Here is a 7,633-nt window from a genome sequence, read left to right as displayed (position 1 = left end):
CGCATAACCCGAGAATTCGTCCCCTTGTAAACTCAGAAAGGTGCTTGGAGGGAATAGGTTGTTTGGCATGACTGCGAAGAATAGGAGGCATAATTTATTGAAAAAAAATTTTAAGTAAATTGGTTTGGTTTTGGTTGGTGTAGAGCAATTTCTTTAGGAAGTGTTGAGGGAGCGGAGTGATGAGGAGAGGAGCGTTGCCATTGCTGTTAAGAGCTAGTTAATTTTGTTCCCGGACAATACCCTTCCTGATACTGTCACCAGTGTTCAGGGAGAGGTTACCACTGGTATTCTACTCCAACCAAAAGACTCTCAATCATATTGAGTCTGAGAATGAGGAGGAAAGTTCTTTCCCAGTTCCCTTGATCGGGATTGAGACTGCCGCACACTATACCTGTGAGCCCGGATGATATCTCACCGCCCTTCCAACCACCAATCTACCATTGTCTATAAATTCTAGTCTTTCAGTTAAGGAATCAATTTGTTTTTCTTATAAGCTTCACTCAGACCTTCTCCAGTACCCCCTCTACTCTCTTCTTTTATATACTCTTTACATATCTAATTATTTATAGTTATCGCAATACTTGCAAAACTAAACAGACTACCATTTCCCATTTTTTCAACCCCCAGTCTATGATAGCTGCTCAAGCAGACCTACCAGTCCAACTACCTGCTGAGGATAAAGGTTGTGAGGAAGATGAAATAGGTATGAGATGTGAGCAGACAAAGTTTGTAGGAAAGGAAAAGGGAAAAAAAATTGGAATAGGTCTTGCTAGGCTGGTGTTGAACTCGGATATGGACATGGAGGTGCGGTATCCTGATACTAGTAGTACTTTACAGGAGGAAGAAGAACATGCAACTTGTGTGCCTACAAGATGGAAAACTAGAAGTGTTAATGCTGCCTATGAAAACTTGTTAAAATAAAGCTCCTGTAAGAATTGGGTTAAACCTTTACCTTTTACTATCAACAAATATGAACTCTCTCTCTGTTGTTCCAAATACCCAATTGTCCTAGATAAAATTTCAGAAATCTAGCCATCTAGGATAACAGGGTATGAGTGTACTGTACTGATAACACGAGGAATGCCAGGCATCGTGGAGTACTAGGGAGTTGACAAAAGTCAGGTCCCTTCCCAAAAGGGGGTACAGCATTTGTATGTAGACCAAACCATATTGGGAAATTTGAGTGATAACTCATGAGTACCTTTTGGTGTCGGCAAAAAGTCAGGTCTCTTCCAAAATGGGAAGTGCTACAAGTGATATCCTGTGAATATAATCGGTAAAGGAAAGAAGTCTATAAACAGTTTATAAATAAACTAAATTACAAGAATCAATATCTTGTAGCTCCCCCTTCTGCATCAATAACAGCTTGGAGGCATTGGGGCATAGTTCTGATAAGGCTTTCAAGCCTATTGTCTGGAATTGCACACCATAGAGTATTTAGAGCTGGTTCTAATATCTGAATGTCACCAATCTGACCCCAAGTTTCTCCCAGCTCGTTCTCCATATCCAGCCATAACACCTCTATCAAATTGAGGTCTGGTGATTGGGCTGACCATTGTGCAGTTTCCATCTTGTTTAGATTTCTATAGCGGGTAGCCTTACCTTTATGGCCTTGTACGCCATCTTCTACCACAGTAACCCATCTATAATTCTCATGGCAACCGTGCCAAAAAGGTACAAGATGAGGATATATGACATGCTTAACATAAAAGGCAGAGTCCACCTTAGCTTTACTTGGGACAAAGATAAGGTTCGACCTCATCGTGCCACAAAACCCCCCCCAAACCATTTTTATCTCCCTTTCAGACTCAAAGGTTTCATCAATACAATCAACATGAAACTCTTCACTGGCTTTTCGTGTTACTCATGGCTGATTGGGGAAGCCAGCAGTTGAAAATGTTGATTCATCAGTCCAGAGGACACGGAGCCAGTCCTCAAATGTCCAGTCCAACCTCTCCTAATACCACGCGACACAAAAAGGATGATTTGCTGGCTGGATCCCGAATTTCCACTGTGGGACACGACGATGATATCCCATAAACTCCATCACACTTTTTGCAGTTCGCGCACTGCAAGCGTAACCCATTTCAAGACAAATTTCATCCCAGCTTAAACGACATATTTGTACATCACCTATTATGAATGCCTCTAGTCGCTGCTTTTCAGTATCGTTGAAAATGGGAGGTCGACCGGAGCGGCGAGAATTTGAGGGTGTTCTATTTTCCTTTACCCTTTTGTAAATCTGTAGGTATTCAGCATAGATATTATTTTTGCAATTTCAATTGTTAGTACTTACTCTTTGGCAGGTTCATGGATAGAGGTTTAGCTCTTGGCCAATATGCGTCCAGGTCCACCCAGCATTATCTTGGAGTGTAATAACCTTGAGATGCTCATCTTGAGTAGTCTCCCGATGGTGCACACCTTGTAGATTTTCCTCCCGAATTCCTTTTTGCTGCATGGTTTTGACTGTGAGCATTTGTATTGGGATATAGAATGCACGTGATATGGTGTTATGTTCTTCTATAGGACCCGAGAATAGGGTAAAGGGGGATTGTTTTGCAGGGGTGTCGAAGGCTTGTGTAATAAGACCCCAAATACCCTTACACCTGAGTACAGTACAGTACAGTACAGTACAGTACCATGCTGACTTCATACCAGGTCCCACCCAAGAAGTGTTTCAGTTACCGATCTTTATCAACACCCCCTTGTATCCAGTCACTACTTGTCGTGTCATGACGTTTGTAAAATGGACCAGAGGTGCATGGTGGCGCAAGGAGGTGCATGGAGGCCCATGCCAACTTCAAATAGGCTTAGTAGAGTAATTAGTATATTATTAAGACAAGAGGCCATAACCTCAAAAAGGAGAAAGTAAACATTGAGCATTTACTCCAGTATCTACAACCACGAAGTCAACAAGCCAAATGCCTATGCCGAGTAGATCAACAACTTCTATGATCAAACGGGGACAAATCATTGGCTATGCCATGCTAGATGGAGCCCAGAAGATGACCTTGAAGGAAATTTCAGAAAAAACTGGGGTGCTAATAAGTACCTGCTCAAACATCATCTGGACAGTGTGTCAATGGGCCAGTGACAACAATACTTCTGATCTTTGTACTGATGAAAACCTAGCTCCTCTGCCAAACTCGGTGAAGGGTACAAATGCTGCCCTCTCACAGGCTCAAAAGGATCACTTGGTTGAAGTCACTCTGCAAGATGCTGAGCACTCCAGAATGACCTTTACACAACTTGCCGAAGCAGGTAGTTTTTTTTTTTTTTTTTTTTTCCCCTAAATATACAAAATTGAAAGTGTAGCTAATATAAAAATAAAAAATAAAAAAGCAGAACTAAATGTTAGTAGACAAACAATTTCAAAAGCACTACGTGAAAACAAAATTTATCAACAGAAACTGGTTACAAAACCAACTCTTTCTCCAGAGCAGACAGCCAGGAGGCTGGCTTTCTGCTATCAATACCAAGGATACAACTGGAGGAACATCATCTTTACAGATGAGTCATATTTTGAAACGGGAAGCCTGAGGTCCAGGCGGGCCCGTGGAGTTTTATGTTGGGCAGGTGAAGCTCATCGGCCACAAAACATTAACAGAAAGTTTACTCAAGGAGCAACCGTTATGTTTTGGGGTGCTATATGTTATGGAAAAGCCGGTATGTATATATATAAATTATTATTATTATTATTATTATTATTATTATTATTATTATTATTATTATTATTATTTTACAAGTTTTATTTTTCTATTCTACTCTGTACATAATGTTTAATGCTAATTGAATTAATAATAACAATTAAGGTCATAATCTTCCATACCATATGTACGCTACACTATATGAGACTGCGACTCAGCGAAAGGAGGCACTTCTTACTCTCAAGAGAGAGTATGAGAATGAGTTAGCACAAAATGTACATGCTAGCTCATTGGGATTGGAGGTACCTTTTCCAAACTCCCAGCTCAAGACGAGGAAGGAGGATAGAAGGAGTGGAATCAATTGGTATATATACCGGGAACGTATTCTCAACCCACTCCTCTATCCTTTTACTGCTCAACTAGCAACTGAGTTTCCTCAGAGGAATATTATAATAATGGAGAACAATGCTCCAGCACATGTTCACCATTATCATAATATTCCTCGAGAGAAACTTGGTTTTACGAAGCTAGTTTGGCCTCCGAGCTCACCGGATTTAAATCCAATCGAGACTGTTTGGACTGAGCTAAAGGATATTCTATGGGAGAGAATTGGACCCAGAATGACTGCATGACAAATTAGACTTGTTTTAGAAGAGGTAAATACTTGTTTAATCTATCTCTTTATTTTTTTATTTTTTTACTTACGTTAATTATAGACATGGAATAACTATCCTGAAGAGCAAATCAATTTTCATATCAACTCAATGCATGAATGAATTGAGGCATGTATCAAAGATGACGGTGGAAATAACTTTAATTTTTAATTTTTAATTTTAATATTGTATTTCTAATGTTTTATCTTTTTATTCATTATTTTTGTTTATTACTTCTCATATTATAATGTATAATAAATATCTATATATTTGTTTACTTTCTCACTCATGCTGAATTTTATACCTTGAGGCTCCTTCCGTAGCTCCATGCACCTCCCTGCACATGCATGCGCCACCATGCAAGCCCGGTCCATTTCACAAACGTCACGACACGACGAGTAGTACTTGTACTCGAGTACGCCCCAGCCTGAGCCGGCAGTCTCACACCAAACACCAGCAATGATGGCTTTTTTTCTGGAAATTTCTATAGGTCGAGAAAAGTGTATTGCACGAGTATTGTATTTTCCGAGCGGTTGCCCCGACTGCTGTGTTCGTCAAAAACAAGACCACAATTCATGCGGGGCATAATATTTCCGCTTCCGGTTCATTGCTGATTGGAAATGCAATGTACGAGTACTTGTAGAACGACTTCAGTCGTCACCTTCGCTATCTCATCGACTCCTGATCCTCCTCCCGTATTTGGGCACCGTATTGACTAAGGGAGCATTTATCCAGAGGACCTCGAATAATCGTCATGTAGTCCTAAATTGCCTACTTTGTACTTGAGTAAAAAGGGGGTGGAAAAAAAAAAAAAAAGAGCCCCTCAACCCCCTCTGCGAGACAAGAAAACAAAAACAAAAAGAGACACTCAACCTTACCAGGGGAGGCAACTCCAACGACATAGCACACGGTTCGAGTTTCTATGGTAGTCCGTCCCGAGTCGCTGAATGGCCATTCCTTCGACTCGGTAATTTTACTTTCGCGTCTTCGCGATGGAGTGCCAGCGCTTAACTTACCTAACCACCATAACACACACACACCTGCTCGCTTTCTGCCGAACGGTCACTAGTAATCACTCGTCTACCCACCTTCTCGAACGTAATGAACAAATGGTCGAAGTGTAACAACGGTAAAATACAGACACAGAATAATAAGACTTGCCTGACACATGATGCGCCTGAAATGTCATCCCCCAAAACAGATAGATGGCATCCGAATGAATTTATAAGGTTCTGCACATTCCCTCACAATAAGGGGTAGTGCAGTGGGTTGGGCTCGCTGACATTTCCCACAAAATCTATGGGGCCGTCACGGTTCCCGTAGAATACCGTAAAAAGTTGAATGATTGGACGGTGTGCTGTGAAATCCAGAAATTCCCCCTCCGGAAAGGGGGCAAAAAAAAAAAACTGCGGAGACAGAGCCCCTTTCCCTCTTCCGGGACTGAAAAAACAAAAAGTTTTCGACCCCACTCGGGTACTGAGAGAGGAAAGCCCAACGACATGGCACACAGTCCAATTACTCAAGTTTTTACGGTAGTGGGTTCGCATGGGGTGCCGTAAAATGTGGTTGCGCCCTTCACCAGGCGGCGTTTTTTTATATAAAAAAAACGGGAATGGTGGGGAGGAGACTTGGGATGGAGAAAATGGGTGGTTTTGGGAACAAACAGAAGGATCCGGGTCACCACCGGCTTTTTCGAGCAGAGCCCAATCGCCTCCTACAGTGGATGTTAATCAACTCTCTGCGAAATAGTGATCCTGGGTATTCTAATTGTGGAGTATATTGCGTGAGCTGTGGAGATGCGAAAAATTGGCGATTTTCAGAACGGGTATCATACTAGTACAGTACACATTCTCCGTGAGCAAACTCTACACTCCACTCGAGCTTATCCTTTTCGCTACCCCTCTCATATCATTTCCTACCATACGCGAGCTGTGACGTGTGAGGCCAAATGTATATAGTTCTTGGGCAAAATTCATCGTTGCTGGGACCAAGTACCGACCAAAACGCGCAAAAAAAAAAAGGTCGAAATTCAAAGTCACGGAAATCGCAATTTGCACCACCACCTCTCAATCAATTAAAACGAAAAATATATCAATGGATAGCCGAACACTTATCAGTTCTAAAATTTGTATGATACTTTACCGAAACTCGCCATGCCTGTTGCTGCCCAAAGCAAGAGAGTATGGAAAAGGGATAAAGGGCGGTGCAATGAGATTGAAGTCGCTGTGGGTCAGGCACTGACCGTGGGAAAACAGTAAACTAAACGGCCGGTAGAGATCTTAGCTAAGGGTAAGCCGAGAAGTGTATATATCTCCCGGACAAATATCATCTCTAGAAGCCAAACGAGATTCCACAAAGAGTGGCAAATGAGAGAACTACAGAGAAACATCCTGGCAATGATAGAAATCCAATAGACCCTCAGGGGAGGTGGGTGAACAATCCATCATCACCAAGCACAGCCCACAGCCACGGCGAGAAACGGCCCCCGAACCGAACGCCCTACGCCGACCGCCCAATGGCCACCGGCAGGAATAAAATAAAACCAACGCAATTACCACACACCTAACCATAAGCCATGAAAGCCGCTACCGAAGGCCAGGTGTTTGGCTGCCCCATTTCCCGTGAGTAATACAGCAGAAAGGGGACTTAGGTCCTGAGGGAAAACTTATGTTATTGCGACCGGCCCCCGAACTGTTTGAGACTTCATTGCAAGCTGGGCTCAATGAGGCTTTCGTATTTGAGGTCAAACAGGCAGTGAATTGCGCTGTCGAGTGAGCGTTGGCTTATCGAGATGGTGGTGCCTGGTAACTGGACCCAGCTCCGAGAAGCTTATAGCCACTTAGGACACACCAGATGATATGCCTTAAGGTCCGTGACTGCCCCGGATTCCCGCGATCCCCAGTGGCCGATAGATGCCAAATAATACTCGGAGCTTAATAATCCCATAGCTCAACTGTTCCATCCCTCCAATGCATATTAGTTATCCGCGTTCTACATCCCATCGGGAACCTCCACTACGCCACTGACGGGACTATTGTATAGTCTCAAATAATCAAACCGTGTGTTATGTCGTTGGGATTGCCTCCTCTCGTAGGGTCTGGCTTTTTTTTTGCGCCTCTCCGAGGGGCTGAGCAGCTCTTCTTTTGTCGTGTTTTCCCCCCTTTTTCCAAAGGAGGGAATTCTCGACTACAAAGCACATGGTCTGATTATCTGAGATTATGCGGTAACCGGAGATCCCCGTGCCGGGATTCGGTACGGTCTTTGCCTCTAAGTACAGTACCTGTTCCCAAGGTTTTGGCCAAGTCCGGGCAGACTAGGTTACCTGGATAGTCT

This window comes from Tuber melanosporum (assembly GCF_000151645.1).
Source record: "Tuber melanosporum whole genome shotgun sequence assembly, scaffold_17, strain Mel28".
Lineage (NCBI taxonomy): Eukaryota > Fungi > Ascomycota > Pezizomycetes > Pezizales > Tuberaceae > Tuber > Tuber melanosporum.
This window is presented reverse-complemented; position numbering follows the sequence as displayed.